This window comes from Pelophylax lessonae, assembly GCF_965119305.1.
Source record: "Pelophylax lessonae genome assembly, chromosome: 2".
In the NCBI taxonomy this organism is placed as follows: domain Eukaryota; kingdom Metazoa; phylum Chordata; class Amphibia; order Anura; family Ranidae; genus Pelophylax; species Pelophylax lessonae.
Genome location: NC_138769.1, coordinates 305,792,309 through 305,818,971, shown reverse-complemented (window position 1 = coordinate 305,818,971; position 26,663 = coordinate 305,792,309). Strand labels below are relative to the sequence as shown.

The window sequence follows — 26,663 nt, the reverse complement described above, 5'->3', positions numbered from 1 at the left end:
GGTGACAGCCACTGTGCTGAACAATGGAGAAACCTCACTGACAATTTTCACGTAAAAATTCTGTGGTAGAGTGACAACAAAGGCAAAAACTTTAAAAAAAAAAAAAAAAACAAAAACAAGCAGCTACCACATTTAAGTACCAGTAAGTTGCAATTAACCTAAGAAATACTGGTTCATAAAAGATGTTTAATCCAATAAAAGCAAAACAGTATAAAACTTTGAGGTTAAGAGTTCTCAAATAAAGCAAAACAGTATAAAACTTAGTACTTAAGAACACTTAACCTCAATTTTACGTTGATATTGTTTGGTATAATTTCATTTCAGTTTAAAAATCATTTCATGTGCTCAGCTGTTCATAGATGGATCAAAATTCGGGTGGTTAAGCTGTCCAACCTATAGACGGCTATGAATGCGGCCCAACACAAAATCTTAAACTTACTAGAAAATGTGTTAAAGCTTAGAAAAGTCTAGAAAAAGAGACCCTGTCAAATTATTCTTTAGCCGCATGTGTTTGCTAAAGGCCCGTACACACGTACCGATCGTCGGCCGACAGAACGTCCGACAAATGTTCGCGGCTGGCGTGTTTGTTGTTTGTCTGTTGAAAAGTGCTCAAAACTTGCCCAGGACATTTGTCTGCCGACAGAAAATGACGTCACTACGTTCCACGCACGTTCGCCGCTACAAAAGAGGAAGTGAGTGTTTGGCCGTGACCCTTCTGGGCATCTCGCGCTGATTTCGGTAGCATTTGTTTGGTTGACGACATTTCGCTATTTTCCGAGACATCGTTCGAGAATTTATTATGGCGACCGTGAATTCGACCGTTGCTGTCGTTAGTGTTGGAGTTTTGGCTCTGAGACGACGTACGAGCAATAGGAGGAAGAAGCGGACCTCCTGGACGAAAAATTGGTTGCTTAACCGTGATCAATTTTCTCATATGTCCTTGCTGAGGGAGCTCCAGGAAAATAATCCTGATGACTTCAGGAATTATTTGAGGATGACGGATCCCATCTTTCACCGTCTTCTTGCCCTGGTGTCCCCCTATATTCTGAAGCAGGATACTTGTATGCGGCTTGCAATTACTCCTGAGCAAAGGTTAATTGCGACGTTGAGGTATCTTGCAACAGGGAGAAGCCTGCAGGATCTGAAGTTCACCACAGGCATCTCCCCCCAAGCACTTGGAGTCATCATCCCTGAGACCTGCTCTGCCATCATCAAGGTCTTGCAGAAGGACTATATCAAGGTATGTTTGATTTTTTACATTACATTACATGTATTAGTCGTTTCACCCGAATTATGATGTTTTTGGATGTACAGCAATTGACACATGCCATTATTTGTAAACTACCCTCTGTCCGCATGCACATAGTAGTAAAGATGTAGATTATCTTAACCATTTGTAAAATTACCCACTAACCACCCCACCATTCTCTCCTATGTGTCCCTAAACGCATTGCCTGTTAACAGTATTTTGAATTTGGGTCATTTTATTACTTTCCCTCAAACAATTATTCCTTGGCCAATGTTTTATTACCTAGTTTATGATTTATCTAAAATACATCAGTCTATCCATTCCCACCTATGATTGTGTATGTTTATGTAATGATGTTAAAACCTTCACTGACCACAAGCCCTTATTGATGTAAAAATGCCCAGTTTTACTTACCCATCCCCCCACCCACATGCTAAATCTCAAAGTCAGCATATACCAAAGCTCAAGCTCAGAGGTCTTCAAACTACGGCCCTCCGGTTGTTCAGGAACTACAATTTCCATCATGCCTAGTCATGTCTGTGAATGTCATAGAATTACAAGGCCTCATGGGATGTGTAGTTCTGCAACAGCTGGAGGGCCGTAGTTTGTAAATTTCAGCTCTAGCTGGTGAGTATAATGGGCCATACACACTATAAGATTGTCAGAACAATTTATCCTTCTGATTTACCCCAACCAAATAATATGAGGTCAAACAAACACTTTCAAATCCTATGCAATCTGGCAGGCACTTGCACTACATAGAAAAGGTAATTCTGCACGAAAAAGTCTTCAGAGAATCTTATAGTGTGTATAGCCCTTTACAATATAAGAACAATAGGAGGTTGAAAATAAATGTTTGTATATGTTACATCCCCAAATCAAAACGTTTGCCTTCCTGTTGTTTATATTTTTAACAAGTTGCATAAGCATTTAACAGACAACTGTGTGTGTAATTAATAATGTCATGTGCTCAAGCACTAATTTTTTTTTTTTTTTCCCCACAGTTCCCTTCAAACGCAGATCAATGGCTGGAAATTGTTGCTCAATTTCTGGAGAAGTGGAATTTTCCCAATTGTGGGGGTGCTATTGATGGGAAGCACGTCCGCATTGTCCCCCCTCCGAATTCCGGCACATTTTATTATAATTATAAAGTTTTTTTTAGTATAGTCATGCTAGCCATATTTAATGCAAACTATGAGTTTATTTGGATATTGGCAAAAATGGCCGCAATTCGGATGGGGGAGTTATTGAGCAGACGGAGTTCGCTCGTCGTCTAAATAACGGCACTCTGAACCTGCCATCCAGGGAGCAAACTGTTGAGGGTATGAGCTTTGTTTATATCGCAGATGATGCTTTTGCGCTTGGGGAGCATCTCATGAAGCCCTACCCTCAGAGGAACCTCACCCCCGACCAAAGGATTTACAACTACCGGTTGTCCAGAGCTCGCAGAGTTGTGGAGAATGCCTTCGGGATAATGGCCAACCGGTTCCGGATATTCCTGACGTCCATACACCTGGCACTGTACAAAGTGGATAATGTGGTCTTGTGCTGCTGCATTTTGCACAACTTCCTACGCAGGAATGTACACAATTATGTTTTGCAGCAACTGGATACTGACCCTGCTATGCCAGGTACAAGTGGAGTGGCCCAACCTCCTGACCAAGTGGAGTCCATGACGTCAATGCAAGTTGGACGGTCAGGATTGGCATCACACAGGGCCTGTCAGATCCGCCAGGAATATCTGGACTATTTCTTGGGGAGAGGAGCTGTGTTCTGGCAGCAATCACTGTCACACAACCAATAAACTTCATAACTAATTTCCTAACCAGATAAATGTCATAGATCTCTGATTTTTGAACACATTAAACAAAAATTGCTATGATTCTGTATTGTGGATTCTAATCATTTGGGCACATATGGCAAACATAATTTTTTGGGTTAATCATGTGTTATATATGTGTGACTTTGGAAGGGTTAATACATTCATCAGTGTGTTTATTTGCTGTAGTCTCTCACCAGCTGATCCAAAGTGATGATGGCCATGTGTTATTTTTGAGCCAGTGGTGTAAATACAAGGGCCTTCTGCACCCCACAAAATGTACACAAACCCTGTCACATTGAGAACTAGGTCACACCCAAGGTTCATCTAATGTCACCTTACATTGGTGTTCATTGTCCAGAAGTTGCCCATACTATATATTTCATATAATACATTAGGGTATTAACAACGTACCTACACCTGTTATGTTGTGTTCATTTATGACATCCTTCTCACTGCCCACCAATGTTAGGATATGTCAGTGTTATGTGAAACTTGATCATTGTTCATCTCAAAGTGTTATATATATAGGTAATGGAAAGTGAACTAGAGCAACGAACAAGCAATACACTATAGATTACACTGATCTCCCTACACTGATTGCTACTGGCAATATCAATGCCATATTGAATCCTAAGACTGCTAGTACCTTGAGTGTTGAGTCACACTTATGCAATGTGGGAAGTCTGCGACTTTGCATCCTTCCTGCATCGCATAAGGGTGACCCGCCACTTACTTTTTGCACAGGATTGTATTCCACAAGTGTTAAGCACTGTGCGATCCAATCCAGATACATCAGAAATAAAGGGTCATGTGCGACTTGTATGCGTGTTCAGTGCGAATGTAGCCATACAAAGTGTATGTCTCAATTCACACTGCACATCTGATGGCATGTAATATCGTAGCGCACTGCTCCTTTATTACATGCGATCAGATGTTCATGCGAAAATCAGCTATACAGTTTGTATGGCTCAATTCACACTGCACTCGCACAAAAGTCGCACATGATGCATTTATTCAGCCGCATCAGGATAGGATCGCACAGTCCTTCAAACTTGTGTGATCCGATCCTGTGTGAAATGTCAGATCGCACTGTGATATGCGTTAAAACTGGGGGTATCTTTAACATTTCATTGACACCTCCAGCAACTCGCATATGGCAGTGTCCAAAATGCTTTCATTAACATGTAAATATGTGAATAGGCCAGCCATCATACATTTAGTGCTTCTTTACACAGCTTTAGACCTCGACCCCCCAACGAAAGTCTAATAAAGAATTGAACACACATTGTTGAATGTAAAAATGTTTTAGTATCAAACATTCACAGGGTTAGGGTTAGGGTGTTGTAAAGTGCTTTTCCCAAACTTGGGTACACTCTTTAACATCTGAGTGTAATTAAAATGCCATAAAACATTATAAAAAATTTGTAACATCAGGAACATCCCAATACAAACATTAAAAACGTAGTAAAATTGTGGCTTAAAATTTGCCAATCATGTCCACAAAATTGCGCATTTTGATTTGTAATGCCGTTGCAGTCTCCTTTATTTGTTCCAGGTCTGCGCAGCATTGGAGAGCCTCACGGGTCAATTTGGCTAATGTGCAACTATGTAAAACATGGTCTATAAAAAAAAAAAACAACTGAGTCAATGTGAATCACCTACATGAGGTCATAATAATAGAGAAACATTTGGTGTCCAGGTAATCTTAAATTCCTCTCGAGTTAATACCTACCCTGTTCTTATGCTCTTTTGCCCTAGGCTCTTCTTCTTCCTCCTGTCCTCCTCCGATGCTGTTGCTGATGATTCTGCCGGTCTCCTGAGCTTACTATATATTCATTAGGGGTGTGAACGCATGATGACGTCATTGTGAGGGCATGGTCGTAATGTATATATATTAAGATGCAGAGACCAGAGACGGGCAGAATGCACGGCAACAGCATCGGAGGAGGACAGGAGGAAGAAGAAGAGCCTAGGGCAAAAGAGCAGACAACATAAGAGCAGAATATTGGACAGCAGAAGAGTGGAGAGGAGAAGATCCAAAGAGCAGAGTGGAGAAGACCGGATGAAGATATTTAAGAACATTTCATAAACGTCTCCTGTCGTTATTCACATACACTTCCACTTATGTGGTTAATGTGTAGGGGTACTATGTACCCCATACCCATTCACATAGTGATTGGGGTCTGGGATCTAGGGGCCACCCTTTGTTAAAGGTTGCTTCCAAAGTCCTAGGAACCCTCTGGCCGCATGACCCCCCAAAACCACCAGACAGGGTTGTGGGGATGAGGCCCTTGTCCTCCTCTACATGGGAGCAAGGTGCTTTTGGGTGTGTGGTGCAACAAAACCCCCCCATGTTGAGGGCATGTGTCCTGCTTTGGTCCAGGGGGTGTTTGGTCCGCTTGCTCGTTCTCTTTCCTGGCCTGACAAGCTGCATGCTCGGATAAGGGTCTGGTAGGGGTTTTGGGGGTAACCCACGTTGTCTTTTTGTTGTGGGCATACCCTCAAACTCAATACCACACACAAAAGGCCTGGTTGTAAACTTGGGAGGACACCCACGGTGGGTTATTCAATTTTTCTGTGTAGTTCCCCCTCAAAAATCTTCACAGCGCAAGTGGCCCCGCAAGTCAGAGCATCCTGATCCGACTTACGGTGCCACTTCCATTCAAATAAAGAGGCTCCCATATTGAACTAGTGTTGACAATTGGAGGCTAAAAATAACACTGATAAAAATCATTATGAAAAAACCTACGTGGGCACACAATTGGCTCTCTGACACTTGGTCCTGGATCCTCCACATTTTCGGAAGTGGCTTCCACGCTGCTTGGCAAGTTGCCAGGAGATCTGGGTTCTGACCTGGCTGGGGATGCCACATCCTCGCATGACGCAACATCTGCAATGTAAATTTGTAAGGGAATATAGGAATATAAGGTTAAACAATCATTGCAAATACACATATTTCTATGATCCCACTACACAAAAATCTGTGCCTACCAACCTTCTTGTTGCTCTGGTGTCTGGTCACTTGTTGTCTCCACCAGAATCACCTCAGGAATAATGTCTTCATCTACATAATACAAAAAATTGGCCATATCATAAAAGTCACAAGAGGTACATTTGTTAGGACATGGTGCCCTGCTTGATAGCTCTTTTAGTAACAAATATGAAGACATGTACATGGTTATCTACGAAAAATATGGTACATTAATGTTTGACAGTGCATAGGAACCAATTACCTTTAGTCGAATCTGTGCCACCATCTGGGCCCATGTCCTCATCTTCTTCCGCAACTGCAGATGGAGCTGCCAAACCTCTCCTCCTCCTTTCCCATTGTTTGGCACAGAGTTTTCGTTTTTCTCCTATTTAAAGGTTTGAATAATAATCTGTGATTAATAGGAATGTTTGCAGAGAAGATTTGTGCGGGAAAGAACGTTCGTTGCAACACAATACATATATTTTTAACTATGGCTTCCTGACTTTTAATGTCATATACTAAAACATCAACAATAGATCGATCTAATCATGACATGACAACTAAAATGAGTAATCTAACTTTTTACATAGACATTATAATCTAGACATGTTAATACAACATACACAAAATTATAAAAAACATATTGCATGTCTAAAAAAAAAAAAAAAAAAAAAAACATACTTTTTTTCAAAATCCGATGGATTTGGGAAAGCTGATCCTGCTCACGGTGTTTCAGGTCGGACCACCGTTTCCGAATCTGATCTTTCGATCGCTCCACACCGAATTTTTTTAGCAAACAGGCCACCACCTTATCCATGATGCCATCTTTCCTGGCATTGGGCCGCTCGTAATTTGCCAACTCCCCATCATAGTCCATTTTTTCTAAAATGGAGACCATCTCCACCATTTCTGCCTTTGTCATGGGTGTAGCCCTGGATTTTCTGGTGGCCCAATCACTTCGGCCCCCACTTGATGAACTCTGAGATCTTTCAGACATTATTCTTGATTAAAAGATTGTTCCACTGCTTCAGGTGTGAGTGTCGCATGTAGGCCTGATCTTCGGCACGTACACACCCCTGCACAAGCCCGCCACTGGAGGAGGAGTTGACGCATGCGCTGTATTTAAATGACGCCAGATCTTTCGGCCGACGATTCGCTAGCGGACATATCGAGGGTTGGAGCACGATCGAACGGCGAATCACGACTTTTCCCCACAAACAAAGGTATTTTATTAGAAAGTGTGTGTTTTGGCCCTTTACAGCTTTTACTATGAATATCTTTATTATGTCCCAAAATACATGCTATTTTAATATGTTTTGTGTTGTGTTGTGTCTTGCAGGCATATACTGTCTTGCAAAATGGTGGACAATTACACCAGCCATAATTTTCTCATCAGTTTCATTGATGAATTCAGGCAACTGCCCTGTTTGTGGAAAGTCAAGTCGGCTGAATATAAAAATAAGCACCTAAAAAAACAGGCCATTGAACATTTAGTGGCCTTCTACAAGCCCGCCTGTCCTGCAGCAAATGCAGAGTATATACGCAAAAAAATAAACAGTATTCGCACTGCCTACAGGCGGGAGGTTAAAAAAATTGAAGAGTCCACCCAGTCTGGAGCAGCTGCACAGAATGTACATGTACCACGGCTGTGGTATTTTGATAACCTGCGATTCCTGGCAGACACCTTGGAATCCAGGCCGTCAATTTCTACGCTGCCTTCGACTTCGGCAGAGGGCTCAGTGTCTGTAGATCCAAGCCAGGATGAAGATATCCTGGAGGAGAATTTGAGGTATGGCATTTCACTATATATTCACTATATATTGTCTGCTAAAAATGTAATCATGTAACAAAATTATAAGCTAAACCATAATTGACCCTTTATGTAAACTGGCATAGCAAGGGGTTGGCATGACAGGCAACCGCCAGGGGCGCAGGCTAAGGGGGGTGGGTCGCAAAAACATTGACATTGTTTTAGTTATTTTTTGAACAAGCCACTCAGCCTGCACACCACAGAACCCCCAGTTTGCAGGCGGATTCATGCAGGTGTAAAACATTGAGAGCTGCTTCATGCAGGTGTAAAACTTTGAAAGCAGCTTCATGCAGGTGTAAAACATTGAGAGCAGCTGAGCCAAAAGACCAGGAGACTGAGACTGCCTCTCACTGCATCCCCAGCACACCTCTGGTCTTCCAAACACTGCTGCATCCCCAGCACACCTCCAGTCCTAACAAACACTGCTGGAGCCTCAGCATTCCTCCGGCTCAACCTTTTTTTTTAAAAACTAACAAACTAACAGCTCCTGCAAATGATACATCCATCCTTGCTTCCATGTCTCTGGTCTCTCACTCTGGGTCAGCAAGGCAGGTGGCTTCCTTATTCCTGTTTCCCTGCACCGCTTCACCCTCAATGCCCTACATAAAGCCCTCTGCAAGTTCAGGCCCCTCTCTCTCTGCAACCCCCCTCCTCTCTCTCTCACACCCCCTCTTTCTCTCCCTCTCTCTATCTCTCACCCCTCTCTTTCTTGTTTTTCACACCTGAGACAATGATTGCCCACTAGAGAGCTCTACACTGGGCAAACAAGGGACAAATGAGAAACATTTAATGCCCTTTTATATTTTTTGGGGGGGTTACATTTTTACATTGATCTTGGGGGGGGGGGGTTGTTGCCAAATACAGCTCCTCAACAAGGGCACTGGAGACCCTAGATACGCCACTGTATGTAAAGTCTGCTATTTGTTCCTAATAATATAACAAACATGCATTTTTATATACACTATAACATTCTAATCAATTGTTCATTTCATCAACAGGGAAGTGTCACTGAGGAGGAGCCAGGTTGCAGCCAGGAGCCTGGGGAGCCCTTGGAACTATTTCCAGCACCACCTCCTCCTGCCAAACGGAGGCAAAAGAGGAAGCACGTGGATGATATCACAGAGGAATTCATACATGAGGCCACATAGCCCCCTGTAGGAAACCAGAAGCAAATGAGTCCTTCGGGAATATGACGGGCAAAATTTTAGACCAGGTGGACCTCAGGCAGTGTCAGTATGCCCGAAAAATTATTATCGATGTCCTGCAAAAGGCGGAAAACGGCGTCCTTACTGAGCACAGCCACGCGTGCGAGGAGCACCCATGCCCTCCACCTCTACCTCCACAACAACCACCACCTCGCCAAATGCCACATGGCCAGTGGCAATATGGCCAGCATGATCCAAACCTGCCCTCATGGCAGCCTGATTATAGTTATCAGCAAATTTAATTTGTGTAAACCCCTATTATTTATTTTACCCCTGTTTGTCAGTTTCTAATTTAATTTAGTCCAAATGGACCTTTTTTATGTTGATTTTTTAAATACGGAAAGTATTAATGTTTTCATTTGTTTTTTCTGAGATCCAAAAAATAAAGAAAATTGGAACTAAAAAATGGCCTATCTGAATTTGTTAACATTAATTCATACAAGAATAAAGGGTCATATCAATAGTTAGATCTTTGCTGTGAAAATAAAAAAATAATGGTGAAGAGTTAAAATTATTTAATTATAAAATTTGATAGAACAGATAGAATAGACAAACATTATCTTCATCATAACAAAACACATGCCTTTTTATTAGAAAAGTATGGCATTATGAGCAGCATCTTCCTTCTTCTCACATTTATCAAGATGAGCATGTGCTCCGCATTTCACCTATTTCTTGGACTGCCGCGAGCCGAAAGTTCTTTCTGGATAAAATGTTGAGTTTACTAGAGAAAATTCTTCCGGGACCTCATTTGGTTTGATCATGCGTGTTGGGATTTGTAGCGGTGTGTCGGCCGAATTCTGTACTGACTGGCGAACAATCGCCCGTTCTGGTGTCGGCATACAAAAATTTTAATGCTTGCAAGACAGATTCTTGTCGGCAGAATGTGCGCTGACGGCTGTCGGAGGCATCATACTAACAAGCCTACAATCGGCAGATTGGTCGTCGGCCGACGATCGGTATGTGTGTACGGGCCTTAAGTGTAGTCTTCCCAAAGAAAAATATTCAACTCTTTACAATCACGCCGTATTCTTGTCATCAGTTTTCGGCAACACCTATATTTGTGAGCACTTATTTTCAAGGATGAAGCACATGAAGGTCAAAATTAGAACTACAATAGCTGATGAGACCTTGGGAATTGCTACTACATCCATCAAACCAGATAGTGATGGGTTAGTTTATCAAAAACTGTGTCAAATATAGCACTAGTTTTATGTTGCCCTCTTTATTACAAGGAAATTAAGTTTTATTACTCAGATAGGTACATTATCTACATCAGTTATCATTAACTTGTGATCTGACTTTTTTTGCTTATGAGCTATCCTGATTGTTGGTGTATTTTATTTTATATATTAGCATTTTATTCGAGTTTCAATAAGCACATAAAAGCATAGGTCAAATTGTTACACAAATTAATGATATTAAAGCTTTCTATAATAATGACCCTACAACCACAAAAAAAAAGAAAAAAAAATTATTAACCAAATCCCCTCCTATTTAACTCTCTATTACCCTCACTCCGTCAGACTCCTCCTCTCTTATGCACAGTAACTCCTGATCTTGGCCCTGGCCTCTAAGGCCCAGGTAGTTCTACTCACTAAGCTGTCTCTATTATCAGCCTCAAACACCCAGCCTCTTTACATAGCCTTCGGCTTTTTTAAACTTCAGCCAGTCCCCCCATATGTCCAAATATTTCACGTGGGAATACTTCGCTGCATACATCGTTTTCTCCATTGATCTCACCCAAGTTTGTAACACATCTCTGTTGTCCTTAAATCATCCGATGACTAATAAGCTAATCTCAAAACTTTCTTCCTCTTTTCCTCATTTTGGAGGGGTCCTAGTTCTTGTTCCCATTTCCCTAAGTAAGGCGGGTATACAGGCTCTGTTTCCCTTAAAAAAATTGTATATATTTTTGATATGCTATGCTTGATACATGCGGGAGAGCTAAACAGTTTCTCCATTGGTCTCATATTATCCCTCCCCGCAAAGGCTGTGGTAGGGAGTGCACAAAGTGCTGCAACTGTGTATATCTCTATTTATCAAGTGGCATATTCCCCGATTTTTCAGAAATTGTGCACAGTCTGTTTCCTACCGTTACATCTTGTAACTGTATCACCTCATTGTTTGCCCATCTAACGAAGTATAAATAGTCCTCTTTCCCTGGTTTAAAATAATTTGTATCTACTAATGAAATCCAAGGTATAATCCCAGTGAGAAAATCTACATAAACTATCCCAAATTCTTAACGTGTTCCTAGTCAATATTCTCGTGTTATTAGCCAAATCTCGATGTGCTCGTGGCACCCAAACCATCTTTACCAAATCTACTTTGCTTTGTGCGCACTCAATTTCCACCCAACTCTTACCCTTCCTAATATGGGTCCAGTCTGCTATTCATGCTATAGAGATTGCCTGGTAGTATTTTTGAAAATCGGACGCAGCTGCCCCCTGCGTTTAAGTACCTATATGTATTTTAATACCATTGCTCTTAACTTCCTGAAATAGGCCTGGGGAATGGTGATTGGGACAATTTGAACATTCTCCCTAAGCTTATATATATATATTAAATTTTTACCACATTTATTCTGCCCAACCATGAACGAGGTCTATGTCTCAGGGAGTTCAGCTGATCTTTCACCTTATTCAACATTGGTATATAATAGGCCTTATATATAGAATCGCTGGAGATGTAGTTAATTTAATTCCAAGGTATCCCAGTTCTTCTCTGCACCATACAAAGGGGATTTTAGACTGGATTGCCTGTTGTTCTCTCTTTGGTATTTTAACATAGCTAAATCTGAGATTTTTTGAATATTACCTTTAAAGTTTGATAGCGTCCCATATCTCCCTAGTTCCTTCAACACTATTGGGAGTGTTAGCCTAGGGTTAGAGATAAAGAATAAAACGTCTTTCGCATATGCGGCCACCTTGTACTCCTTACTTCCCAATCTCACCCCTTTAATGTCTGGATTTTTACAAATTGCTGCCAATAAGGGTTCTAGAGCTAATACAAACAGCAATGAGGAAAGGGGGCACCCTTGCCTAGTCCCATTAAGTAGTTTGAAGGGGGAGGACAAACTGCCATTCACTCTTATTCTTCAGCCGTTGGGTGGTAATAAAAGGCCATCCATTGTTTCATCCTATCGCCATTACCTAGGTATCTCAAAGTTTCTAGCATGAAGCCCCAATTAACTCTGTCTAAGGCCTTTTCAGCATCTATAGAAACTATTACAGCTGGGGTCTCCTTCTTTTTATCATTGTGGATCAAGAAGAGTGACTTAAGGCAGTTGTCTCTCCCCTCCCCTCTTGACCTGACACAAGCCCACCTGAGCGTTATGTATCTATTTTGGCAGTAAAGGTTTTAATCTTTCTGCTATTATTTTAACAAAAATTTTTATATCTGTATTTAAAAGGGAAATTGGTCTATAACTCATCGGTGCCGTAGGGTCTTTCCCCCCCCTTCAAAGAAGAGTTATATAGGCGAGCAAAGACTCTTCTCTTCCCACTGTATTGAAATATTCACATAATTTGGGGACTAGGATTTTTTGAAACCTTTTATAATACAGTTGAGTACCCATTAGGACCTGGGCTCTTCCCCAGGGCAATATTCTTTATTGCCCACCCCACCTCTTTGGGTGTAATCTGGGTCTCTAACTCCTCTCTGGGTAGCCTTGGGAGATCGAGCTCCTGAAGGTATTCCCTCAGTCCTTTTAAGTCGAGGATAGTATGACTAAGCACATAGAGCCTTCAAAATATGCAGCAATCAGCAAGAGGGTACAGCACCAGAATGCCATTTGCTAATTGTTGTGAGTAATCATCTGTCACTGTTAAAAGAAGAGACAAGGGATAGAGCTTGTATTTGGACTCTGAGGGAAAAGACTTTAAGGGGACCTCCAGAGGAATGGATCCAGAAGGGGAATAGTGTGCTAGGCTGGTTCAGGGATCTTCACCATAAAATCCCCCCATCAAAAATAACTCTCTCACGCACCTTCACCTGTGTCCCCATAGAAGCAGGCTTACTATTCCCGATGGAGGTAGGGGGAAATGCAGCGGGCCAAGCGTCGATGGGGCGGTGGATGTATCGGGGATTCCCAGCAATGGTGGTGGCAAGAAGGGGAGTCAGGAGACCCAGAATTTAGCAGCACAGCTCTTCCGCCAGCCTTGCATTCAAACAGCCAGCTGGCGACTCCCCTCGGTGCGAGCTGCTAGGAGCAGCGGGGGTTCGGGCAGTGATCCGCCTACTCCAGCATGGGCGTGAGCATCATCACATGTCAGAGCTCCCCCCCCCCCACTGAGTTTCTGTTGGTGTATTTTATGCGTTGCCCAAGCTATTCCACTTCTTCCAATGTGGCCCAGGAAAGTCAAAAGGTTGGACAACCCCCCCAAAAGGCCAATCCCACTCGACAAAAGTAAATTTTTCGACTTCTGTTGAGCAGGACTGTTGGAGAACTTTTGTTTTCCAGCCAATCAACTGCATATGCTGATCAGTGTATTCTGACATCAGAGGACTCCCACTGTCAGAATCCAATGGCACAAGATTCCTCCTTTCACCTCGCATTTATGGTCAGCATAAGGGATGTAAAGCCAATTTCTCATTTAAATGCTGAATTCCAGTAAGTTTAAATGTCTGGCCAACACAAAATACAGATCTTATGTTAGGTAAATGCCTAGACCCAGAAACCCCCCTTAGACAGAACATTGAGATTCTGAACACTGCAGTTAAATAAAACCTGGCCCAACACCTACCCTACTCGGACAAAGGACAAAAAAGCAAAAAACTGTTTCAAATTGATGACACGCTACCTCTCTCCCTTCCTATAAACAAATGTTTTGCTGATCACACCCAGATTTTCATGCAGTTGAATGACTATTGGAAACATATAACTGTTTAAAACTATCAGACTCAACACAAATTGAAAGGAATTGGATTAATGAAGGTGAAATTACTACAGTGTGGACTTTTTTTTTTGTAAACAAAATTGATTGACTACCCGAAGACCAGGCAATTTACCTTTAAACACAAAAGTAAAAAAAAAAAAAGAAAAGAAAAAATAGTTTTGGCCCGAGAGCCGGAAGAGACGTCAGACGTCACTCAGGTCCTCCAAGGGCATAGAGACGAGTGGTGGCCATCCTGGCCTGAGTTAACTTTCTGCTCAGAAAATGCCCGCATCGGATCACTCCCGGGCTTTACCGAGGAGTCCGGTAAGCCCGGGAACAACCGGGAAGCGGCGGAAGGGGCGCACCAGCTGCTTTCCCTACCAACTAGAATATTTTAGTATATAGAATTTTATAGAATAGATTAGAATTATTATATGATTGAAGTAGATTGATGCGTGTATAGCCAGAAAAAGGCTGACAGCACTGTGCAAAGCAACAAAGCACTGACTGGCTCCAAATGCTGCACTGTGCATGGGAATGTAGAAAACAAATTACAAATCAGTTTTTTTTTTAGCAGATATGCTTGTTCTATGTAAAATATATTTATATATACATTAAATAAAAAAAAAAACATTAATAGAGCATTAAGAGTTCAGATTGATACAATGATTTACAATATATGAACTCTTTGCAGTTTAGGACAATGTCATTCCATTTATTCCTTTGATTTGCCCTTAGTGCATTCAGATTAGAGAAAGTAGAGTGGATGGGGGTTTATTGTAACATAACATTATAACCATTGACAGGTTAAATGAATAACATTGATTTTTTTGTTACAATGGCATCTGAAAATCAGTAGGATATGTTGGGTAGCAAGTAAGCGTGTTGTCCCTGAAGCTAATCTGTTGAAAGCAGAAAAATATGGACATTGCAGTTTGTTGTGCATGGGGGTGCCTAGCAGCAGACCGGTAAGGGTGCCCATGCTGACCCCTGGCCACAGCCAAAAGCACCTTCAATGGGCACTTGAGCATCAGAACTGAACCACAGAGCAATGGAAGTAGGTGGCCTGGTCTAATTATTCATGTTTTGGTTTTTTTTTTTTACATCATGTGGTTTGCCGGGTGTGTGTGCATCACTTACCTAGGGAAGAGATGGCACCAGGTTGCAGTATGGGAAGAAGGCAAGTTAGTGGAGGCAGTGTGATGAATGGCATGAACATTACCCAAAGCATGTGGATGTTAATTTGCCATGTACCACCTACCTAAACATCATTGCTGAACTACTACACCCCTTCATAGAAATGGTATTCCCTGATGGCAGTGACCTCTTTCAGCAGGATAATGCCCTGTCACACATCAATAATGGTTTTAGAGTGGTTTGAGGTACACAACAAGGAGTTTAATGGGCCATACACACTATAAGATTTTCTGAATACTTTTTCCTTTAGACTTATCAAAACCATATAATATGAGGTCAAACCTAAACACTTTCAATTTGTATGCAATCTGGCAGGCCCTTGCACTACATAGAAAAGGTAAATCTGAAGGAAATCTAACCACAAAAGTTGGATAGTGTGTATCCAGCTTAAGATGTTGACTTGGCCAACAAATTCTCCACATCTCAATCCAATCGGGCATTTGTGGGATGTACTGGAAAAACAAGTTCTATTCATGGGGGCCCCACCTTGCAATTCACAGGACTTAAAAAGCTAATAAAGCTAAAAAATATTTTTTACCGTAATGCATTTCTTAAAAAAACATTTTATATTGCCCTGGGGAGAAGAGATCCAGTGCTGTGCATGGCTGCATCTCCCTTCTTCCTCTTCACATAGGGGCTCTGGCAGCAGGAGGAGCCGCTCCTGCTGCTGTCTATTAAAAGCAGTAGGGAGGAAGTGGGGGCAGGGCTAAGCCCAATGTGTGTATCTATGAAGCGTTGCTCCATAGAGACACAGCTTGGGAGTTAGCAGGCACCATTTGCTCTGGGGACACAGGAAGAAGAGGAAAAACCAATATTGCCATCAGGGAATCCGAGAGGAGGAGGATAAGGGCTGCTCAGAGCAGGTGAGTATAATAGGTTTGTTATTTTGAATTTAAAAATAATTTACCCTTTAGAAACACTTTAAATGTAGTTTCTGGCACCAAGATATCAGTAGCTGATCCCTTTAGAGGTGTCCATGCTGGGCTGTTTCGGTGGTAAAAAAAGGGTCCTAAAGGGGTCCTACTTAAAAGTAGGAGGGTGGTTTTAAAGTTTTGGCTCATTGGTATTGTAGACATTTTTTAGACTCAGGAAGTATGTTCACAGAGTATCAGTTCTAGGTCTAAATAGGGAGAGGCAATAATAGAAACACCCAGCTGCTGTCGCTGCCTGCATGCACTGCTCTGATTGAGGTGTGAATGGTGGAGTATCTTCACTCAGGAGGACACTTGCCCAAGATTTATTATTTGTATTGGACCAGGTGGCTGCAAAGGTCTACTAGCCCTGTTGTCCCATGAGGGAGACCCTGGCTTCGGGTGTTTTCCTTGCAATAGAAGATGATCAGTGAATGCAGAAAAAAATGAAGGCACAGTAAGGAGAATTTCTTTTATAGTTTATTGAGGTAAATTCTATGAGTACAGTACTATGCAGTATTCCAGTAACAGTATTTAAAAATTGACTTGTAACTGCTAACATTTTATTTGTCAGTTAGTTATTCTCTCACATTCAATGTGAGCATTACTACAAAGCATTGTGTTTACAGAGGACTCCTGGCTAATCTCTAACTTTTAATTTTCTGGAGAAATATATGTTGCCATACTTAACATTTGCATGCCTTCATACAATAAATGACATGGCTTAAACACATTATTCCAAAACAGTCAAACATCCTAAAATAATTATCACCTTGAAAAAACTGCAATGAAAGGGGTTGCAAGGGTAATGATGTGCGTAAGATTTTAGGCTGGAAACACATTTTATCATGTTACCGCAAGCGGTGGTAACTCAACAACTCTGGTGCCATTTATTCTGAATGTCAAGCCAACACGCCGTGAAAAAAACATGCCTCAATGATAGGGAGTTGGGAGCCATCTCTGCGTTATGTATGCTACATTGGAAAAACAAAAAAAAGATCTCTATAATTTCTCTTGTATTGTGGTGTGTTGGCAGCCCATCCAAAATTAAGGAGAAACATGAAAAATAACATGAGAATTAGATGGGGGTATCAAAATCTTTGAGAAAGCTGCAGGATGTCTTGCACCTGGCATGCCATTTAAGGGGAAACTATAATAAAAATTTTTATACACTTGCTTAATTTTACAAAAAAACAAAACAAAAAAAACAATTTATTTCTGTGTATTACATGGGGGCAGCCATATTTGCTTAGTACACAGTGCTGCATCAGGGTTGTGTTTTACCTCCCCCACTTTCTCACAATACAGGCCTAGGAGTAGATTTGGCTTGACAACAAAACATGACTTGAGATCTACGTATTTGTTGAATAATTTCATTGAAATGCAGAAAGCCACTAAGCTAAGTGTCTACATAGCAAGCAAAAATTTAAAAATGGTACTGAAAGCATTATAAAATCTAAAAATGACATATAAAATTACTATAAATAAAACCTTTCTTGAGGGGAACATGGGGACTGATATTGCTAACATATTCTGAAAAATGCTAGTTGTGTGGCTGCAGACTTTGATTTTAAGTCACTAACTTGGAACAAGTATGGAGGTAAGGACATTTGCCTTTTCTAATCTGCATACTCATTCTGGCTCAATGACTGTGGCCCAGTATTGGTTCCGCAATATAGGCAAATAGCTCTTTCAGATGGTGATTTGCAATGCAAGCCTCCATGTTTTTATGTGTCTCGGGAAAGGTTCATTTTTTTTTAAGTAAATACAATAATAAGTTAAGCGCTGACCAAAAAATATACTATAGTTTCCCATCAAACTGGCACTGAAATATGAGATAACCTAGGTGCATTTTGTCTTGTGATAATAGGAGATACAGATGGCAGCATATCCTAATCTCTATAATTCCTCTACAGAAAAAACTGTACTGGTCAGGTTGGAGATATTCTAATGCATTGCTGTTCTCCGGTGTCAGCGAAGAGATATGCAGCGTGGAATAAGTCTCGGCATACAGATCCTTACAGGTCATGACCATGCATTTGAATCAGGGCATAGTGCCCTAATTCAAATCTCAAAAAAAAAAAAAAATCTTAAGGTGGTTGTACCATTACCAACAGGATCGGATCATCATGTGAACACAATATAATAATAGTTTGTACCTTGCACACATGCTTGCAGCAGTCAAGTTAAAACAATATAAAATACATAAATAACAACTGTCAACTGCCACTTATTCTAATGGATGATAAGCCACAGACATCCATGTTGCATTTAAAGACCTGAACATGCCTGTAGTGTTTTATCCTGTTCAGCACCTCTGGTAGCTTCATAAAAATTACCAGTTCTGTCCCACTAACTTGTCAAAGCAGCCAGCTAAATAATAATGCAAGAAATAATAGCAGTCTTGCAAAAACCTAACTATAAAAATTAGCTACATAAGCTGGCTGATCAGTGTCACATTTGGACCCATCAATGCATTTACAGTAACATCAATCAATACCAAAAAGAAAAACTTCAATGGAAGAGGCACACTATAACAACTGAGAAGAACACTGTGGGGAAGATTTACTAAAATTGGTGCACTTAAAATCTGGTACAGCTGTGCATGGTAGCCAATCAGCGTCTAACTTCAGTTTGTTCAATTAAGCTTTGGCAATACAACCTGGAAGCTGATTGGTTTCTTTGCAGAATTGCACAAAATTTTGCACTTTCCAGTTCTAGTAAAAAAAAAAAAACCCTGTGTGTATCACTTAGCACAGTTCTCGACAAAACAGAATAAAAAAGTTAAAAATACTAATTAAGTCAGTGCATTTTTAACCTGTAATAAATAATAAAATAACACAAACTGCGACATTCTAAATTCTGTTAACACAAGCTATAGGAAAACTGATTGTAGCATCATCTTAAATATATACTGGCCAGAATTACTCCAGGTGTGTCTGTACAAATTATAGCAGCACCACCTGACCATCCAGGTTTAAATAAACATTGTTCCAACGTATATATCCTCAAACTGTGCGTGTTGTCGCTTACATAGCAAATGTAAACATAAGATGACACTTCACTCTTCTTTCATTATGCCATTATAGTGTCCTCTATGAGTTCAGAGTTCTGCACAAGTGTGTGTAACTTTGTCTTTGTAATCCATTGAGAATAGAGCTGCACGATTCTGGATAAATTGAGAATCACAATTTTTTTTTCTTAGAATAAAGGTGAAGATTCTCAGCGTGTCATCTTTCAAATTATACAAAAAAATAATTGGGCTAACTTCACTGTTTAGTTTTTTTAATTAATTGAAGTGTATTGTTTCCCAAAAAAATTTGTTTGGAAGACCGTTGCGCAAATACAGTGTGTCTCAAAATATTGCATCGACTGCCATTTTATTCTCTAGGGTCTCTGCTAAAATATATACAGTATATATAATTTTGGGGGGTTGTAAGCAAAAAATACAGATTTTTAACTTATAAGCAACAAGTGTCAGAAAAAGGCTTAGTCTTTAGGTGGTATAACTGCCCTCATTTACAGACCGACGTTCATCCCTTTGATCTCTAAAAGAACAGAAGGATACAATGTTTGTTTTTCTCTCTTTTAGTGCAACGTCATTGATAAACATTGCCAGCTGCTTTTTTTTTTTTTTTGACAGCTATGAGCAGGAGAACTCTGCTCTGCACTGTTTACATGAATCGTGGAAATGCTGGATTAAGATTGTGAGGGGGGGGGGGGGTGAATCACAATTTTTTAACGATTAATCATGCAGCTCTAACTAAGAACATGGTGATGTGTAAAGCCTCGTACACACGCACCGATTGTTGGCCGACCAATCAGCCGTCTTTTGTCCAGTGTTGTTGTGTTGGTTGAAATGTGCTCTAGACTGCACACAAATTTTCTCGGCCAACAACAACCAACTTCAGAAGTGATGTCATGTGCTGGTTAACTTTCCGTGTGTTTTTTCTTCTCTGAGCATGCCCAGTCTTGCTCATCTGATGTTTGTCTGCCGAAATCTGTACTGACTGACGAAAAATCGGCCGTTGTGGTGACGGCCAACAAAAATTTTATAGCATGCACACCAGATTTTGTTTGGCCGAAAAGTCGCAGTCGGTTGTCGGAATCATCATACTAACAAGCCGACAATCGGCCGATCGGACGTTGGCCGAAAATTCACGGCCAACAATCGGTGCGTGTGTACGAGGCTTTATAGTGTTCAGAAAGCACCTACACACAAAACTGTCTATGGATGATGTAATTGCATTGGCTCACTCTTCTTCTAGATATCCAAAGGGCATCCAATGCCAATTGTCTAGCTTGAATTCTGAATGAAAGAAAACAACTTTATAGCCTCAAAGAGAACTTGTCACTAAGATTGCTCTAATCATCTAACAAAGGTTAAAATCTGGATTTTACAACATGGCAGACAAGTTTTCTCTTGGAGGAAACTGATCGTGATAGAAAAAGGCAAAAAAAAAAATCTATTCAGACTTTACAAGTACCACATAGGGTTCTCAAATAAATCAACTGATTTTTATTAATCCCAGTATATTCAATTTATGACCAGACATTAAAGGGTTACAAGTTGAACAGAGCATTCACCATTTGCACTCAAACACTGTTCCATATGCCTAACACCATTACCTAGGTAAGTATTTATTTAGCATTTATCCTAGATATACCATAGTACATATTTTCAATGTCATGGCCCCTTACACGTTTCATAGACCTGATCATATGTACTATGATATTACCAACTTGTAACCTTCTAATGACTTGTCTTAAAGTGGTTGTTATTCTTAGACATGAAAAATGAACAAAGCATATCCTTCTGTAATGTGTATTAGCCCAAATCCAAAGCACTAAGTGGGGTTCCTCTCTGATCTATCCTCCCTGTGCTATCTGCAGGAGTCACTAATTGATCTCTAAGGCGTCATAATAATAATAATAATAAACAATAATCTGCCCACCTCTCTAGCAAACAGTAGGTGACTCATAGAAACACATGCAGAGCTGATGCTATGAGCCTGTGTACAGTGGGGGTGTGCTCCTTCCCTACAATCAGCTAGCTGATATCAGGGAACTCTTTGTTCGAGCTCTTCAGTGCGTGTGACATCGGATCCCCGATCCCAACTTTCTGTTGCTGAGTTTTTAAAACCCTTTGATCTGGGTGATGTAGAAGGCTCTACAGGAGAGATGGCTGAAGATAAACAGGTACAACTAAAACCCTTTGATCTGGGTGATGTAAAAGGCTCTACAGGAGTGATGGCTGAAGAAAAATAGGTACAACTAATGTAGGAGGATTGATTTAATCTCGATGTATCAAATGAGGCCAGTCACTTCACTGGGTATATGTAAGGGTTTACAACCACTTTACATTTTATGTACTGGGTTTAATAGAAATCAAATGATTTAATATATTTAAGCCCACATGTGTTAACTGTAAAGTCCAAATATATATATATATTTTTTTGCCTTTAGAATGTTATGAAAGTGTGGATGTGGTACTGACTGACCCATTATTTTGTATACATGATAGAAATAGGAGGCTGCCATAGCAGACTTGTTTTTGAAGCTGCTTGCTCCCAGGCTGTGTATGGACATGTATTAAGACAATTAACATGCACATTTTTGTTCCAGGTAAATAACACACTAAATGATGAAGGAAAGACAGAACAGCCCAGGAGCATTCATTTTGAAAAACAAGTCAGTAATTGAAGCGCCTATATTTTTGTTCTTTCAGATGCCTTTTAAATATTTGGCTGAAAACCTTAGAAGCTCTGAACTCATGTGTTCCTATTTTGCAGCTAGGGACCATATCAGAGCTCATGGGGGTGTCTAGGTTTAAGGAATCCCAGGAAACTTAAGCTGGATACACACTATCCAACTTTTGTGGTTAGATTTCCTTCAGATTTACCTTTTCTATGTAGTGCAAGGGCCTGCCTGATAGCATACAAATTGAAAGGGTTTAGGTTTGACCTCATATTATATGGTTTTGGTAAATCTAAAGGAAAAAGTCTTCAGAAAATCTTATATTGTGTATGGCCCATTAAGGTCAACCACTTTTGGCATTAGCCTGGATGTGAGATTAATAGTGTAATCTTAGTGACTAGCTAACTTAGGATCTACGGACACAACACAACATGCATTTACAAGTATACTGTATAAATAGCACTTTCTGAATGTTTGGCAGAAGAAATTCTCATCCATGTAGAAAAGCCCCTCCATGACAATAAGTGACCCACAAAGTACAAAAATCTCCAGAGCTACATATATCTGAATGGTAACCATCATTACCGTTACTGCAGAGCTCTATATTAAAAAACAAACATCATGTACACATAATCTAATAATACTGTACATACAACTACTGGCAGTTTTTATTCCCACTGAAGTACAGTATCCTTTCAGTACTGCAAAGTACAGCATCCCTAAGAACTGCATTAGCGTTGTCTAATAAAAGCAATCTTATAGCATCATCACAAGTCTCAACTAATTACAAGTAAATTTGAAATGGCAAGAAAAAATGTAAACTGTATATACAATATAAACCAATAAAACAGAATTGGGAATGTTCAGACTGCAGGTAGGTGCAAATACGTTTTAAAATTGTGTTTTATTCTAAACCTAATTGGAGGTTTACTGACTGTAAAATTCTTTATCTTTAGAAAACCTGTTAAAAGAAAAACGTTCAGGCTGCCAGTGCTGGAAAAGCTTAGACACATTAGACCAATGGCTACAGCACCTTTCCACTGGCCTGGAAAAAGTATGCAAGACCAGTCCCACTAAGGTGAAACTGGTCCCATTAAAATTCAGCCCACTGCTGGTCATTGAAAGACAATACAACAGGAATTTTCCTGCAACCAACTTTAAGTGGGTTTTATCGCATATGATTAGCCAGTGCATGATGGAGATCAAAGAATCCCCCAATAATCTCATCTTTATTTCTAACAACTCACTAAATAACAACACTATTCGTTACTTGGGCGAACTTGCCTAAGTTAGTAAACATGACAAGATAAGAAAGAGAAACACATTCAAACCATAAGGTGAAAGATTACATTAAAATGGGCGGTCAGAAGGAACTATGGTTCATTAAAATGGGCGGTCAGAAGGAACTATGGTACATTAAAATGGGCGGTCAGAAGGAACTATGGTACATTAAAATGGGCGGTCAGAAGGAACTATGGTACATTAAAATGGGCGGTCAGAAGGAACTATGGTTCATTAAAATGGGCGGTCAGAAGGAACTATGGTACATTAAAATGGGCAGTCAGAAGGAACTATGTTACAGAGGCGTAACAGATACTTGGGGGGGAGGGGGTTACAAAAACTGGACAGTGTAAAATCTGGTGTAGCTCTGCATAAAAACCAATCAGCTTCCAGGTTTTATTGTCAAAGCTTAATTGAACCAGCGGAAGTTAGAAGCTGACTGGCTACCATGCACATCTGTATCAGATTCTGAGCCTTCCAGTTTTAGTAAATCCCCCACATTGAGACATCATTTTAAAAACTGTAAAACATTCTCTGACTGTGATCCAAGATACATGTAAAATTGGCATATTTATTACAGAAAAAGAAATTGGAATGAAGTAGTATTTGAGGCTGATTAGGGAGGGATAAACAGTGTAATATTACAAAAGCAACAAGGCATTAATTACTACAGTGTAAAATGAGCAAATTGCAGAGGATTTCTTGGAAGATCAAGTCATTTGCCTGGGCTGACTTGGCAAGCTCATTGTAGTGTAGCAGCCACGCAACTGAAAGCCCCCCCGCTGCTGATAAATAGGCCATAAGAGGAGAAAAGGAAACTGTGGTTACTGTAGCGAATTCCCTTTTTGGGAAATGTGCCTCATTGTCTTTTTTGTCTCTGGCTTTTAAGACCAAAAAACAGAATATCACAGTAACATACATATAACTACCAACTTTCTCAGTAAAGACCATCAACCCACAAAATCTTTAAATGTTAAAATATAATATATAAAAGCACAAAGCCATATGAAACCAAAATATATGTCTAAAATTGTAGTATTAATATATTTGTAGGTGTGTACCCACAATTATTCAGCTTATTATGGACACCAACACACAAAAGAAATAAAAAATGTATATATTTTTTTTTTATTTTGTGTGTTGGTGTCCATAATAAGCTGAATAATTGTGTGTACACACCTACAAATATATAAATACTAACATTTTAGACATACAATTTGGTTTCATATGGCTTTGGGTTTTTAGATATTATATTCTATGTCTAAAATTTTAGTATTTATATATTTGTTGGTGTGTACCCACAATTATTCAGCTTATTATGGACACCAACACACAAAAGAAAAAAAATATACACATTTTGTTTTTCTTTTGTGTGTTGATGTCCACAGTAAGCTGTGAATATTACTGTATCTATATTACATTAGGCTATGGCTAACACCATATCATTCAGCCACGCTTGAAACCTAATAGAACTAGTCTTTATAATCCATCATTAACACTATTTCTGCTTTGCTAAGTCTGGTTTCAGGATTTAATATGCAAACAATGAATATAATGTTGCATTTAGTCCTTGCTCTCGTATTATGTTCCACCTCTACTGTCTGTGGAAAATTGAAGGATGGCGATTTATGGTAAAGGATCTTCACGGTCCATTTTAAAATGGTCTTATTATGTATCTGTGATATATACTAGGAAATAAAAGTGTGCGTGAAGAGATCCTGCTTTCCTCTCGGAGCTATTACATACATTTTTATTTGACTGTTGCTGGGGCTACCGACACTTGTGAGTGGCAGCGAGAAACAAACCACTGACAAGTGATGCAGTCACCTGAGCAAATGAAAATAAATTGTGTTTAATACTCCATGGAGAGATGGATTTGATATATTTTAAACATTTCAAGTGTCCTTTAATTTAGTGCTGACATGGCACAGACAGGCACTGACACATTTCTCGGTATGTATTTGTATAATTTGATGGGTAGGAGTGTTATTTCACAAAGGTCAATGAATATTACACAATTGTTATTTCTCGTAATGAGATGCTGTAACATGAAATTCTGAAGCGAAAAATATATTGTTGGCTTTAATGTGGATCATTTGCATGCATGCTGTTTTTTTTTTTTTTAACACCTCCACGGGTCTGGTCATTTTGTTGCAGAGGTCAATAGATATCGTTAGACACTCTGCTTGTGCAAGGTAATGTATCCAATCATTGGAATGCACTGGATGTGGGTCACATGACTGGGTAGCAGAATAGATCTTGGGAGGAAGCAGAAGGCCATCAAGAAATTCTAAACCAGATATATCCTGCTTTTATTTGACTAGTTCAAAAAGCTCTTGCTTGGTTTCTTCTTTTAAGGAAAAGTATATTATTTTAATTTTCAATTAATTCCTTTGAACAACTGGTGGCAATGTTTGAAAAAGCTTATACGTATGCTCAGTTTGTAGTTATATATCCATATTTGCATATACATCTTTTAGATTCAGCCAGGAAGCAAATGCTATTGCTTTGCCCATTAAATGCAGCATGACAGTGCTGTCTGACAGCCCACTCCCAAGCCAATCCCCAATCTATGCTCCTTCACCATTTCTCTGTTCTAGCCTGGTTGCTCTAATGAAGCTGGCTTCCAAGGTATGGGAAAGTAGGTGACCTCCTCTATGTGACAGTACTTGGGACTGAGCAGCTGATTGCCAAGTCTGGACACCATCACATTGCAGAGTAACAACATTATTCCCCAGGTAAGTTCTGAAACTAGCTCATACTCGGGAAGAATTCCTGCAGTAGGGAGGTGGCAGGATAAGTATAACTTTCTAGGAGAGCAAGCTATCAGAAGGCAATGTCATTCTGCTTTGGACAGGCAGGTTGAGGGTATTAGGGTACCCGCCGACAACAGGTGACAGTAACCAAATTCAGTTTGAGCTGGCGATGTTCCCATGCCTATGGTGCAGACACCACCAATGGTCAGCTGCAGGGGAAAAAGCAGGTAGAACGGTCCACGTAATATTCTACTAATGACCCGTCCCTATCCATTGTAAGAAATGGAATGCTTGGCCCAGGTGAACATTTCTGTTTATATAACAGACATGTAATGCCACTGTTTTTGGGGGGGCTAAATTGTGATTGCATGCATTACCGTCCTCTATTGGCTCTAGGCAGCTTGGTCATTCTTCTCTCTCAACCCATTCTGTCGACCGTATCTCACAACAATGCACTCTATCATCTCATATTTGAAGAAGGATGGCCAAGTTATTGTGGAGACATACAACAAGCCTCAAGAGGAACAATCTCTAAATCTGTATATGTATTTTAAATATGGTACGGCAAGCATTTCAAATATGATAAAAGTACCTTAAAGAAAACACAATAAGAAACAAAAGTTAAAATTGAGAATACACCGTAGTCTACATAGTAAAAACTAGTTTGTATAATCAGCGTGAACAAGACAATGGAAAGAATGCCCTTCTCTGCCCTTAGTAGTCAGTACCCAAAAACGCATTTTTACATTTACATCTTACATTATATTTATTTTATGTCATGTTTTGTATTTTCATACAAACATATTCTGACTTTTGGCTACTTTGAAGCAGTGATGAGTACATCCAACAACCCTATTAATTCTCTGATTAAAAACCAAAAAAAA

General features: G+C 40.0%; 1 pseudogene across 1 annotated transcript in view; it reads left to right on the top strand.

Annotated features, from left to right (window-relative positions):
- LOC309546677 overlaps positions 1 to 13,676 on the top strand; it is a 31,627-nt pseudogene extending 17,951 nt beyond the window's left edge. Inside the window, exons 2-4 of the transcript in view lie at positions 2,254 to 2,794; positions 10,140 to 10,229; positions 13,496 to 13,676. The product of the transcript in view is annotated as an uncharacterized misc_RNA (transcript). The remainder of the gene's footprint in view (positions 1 to 2,253; positions 2,795 to 10,139; positions 10,230 to 13,495) is intronic.
- Positions 13,677 to 26,663: the final 12,987 nt, after the last annotated feature.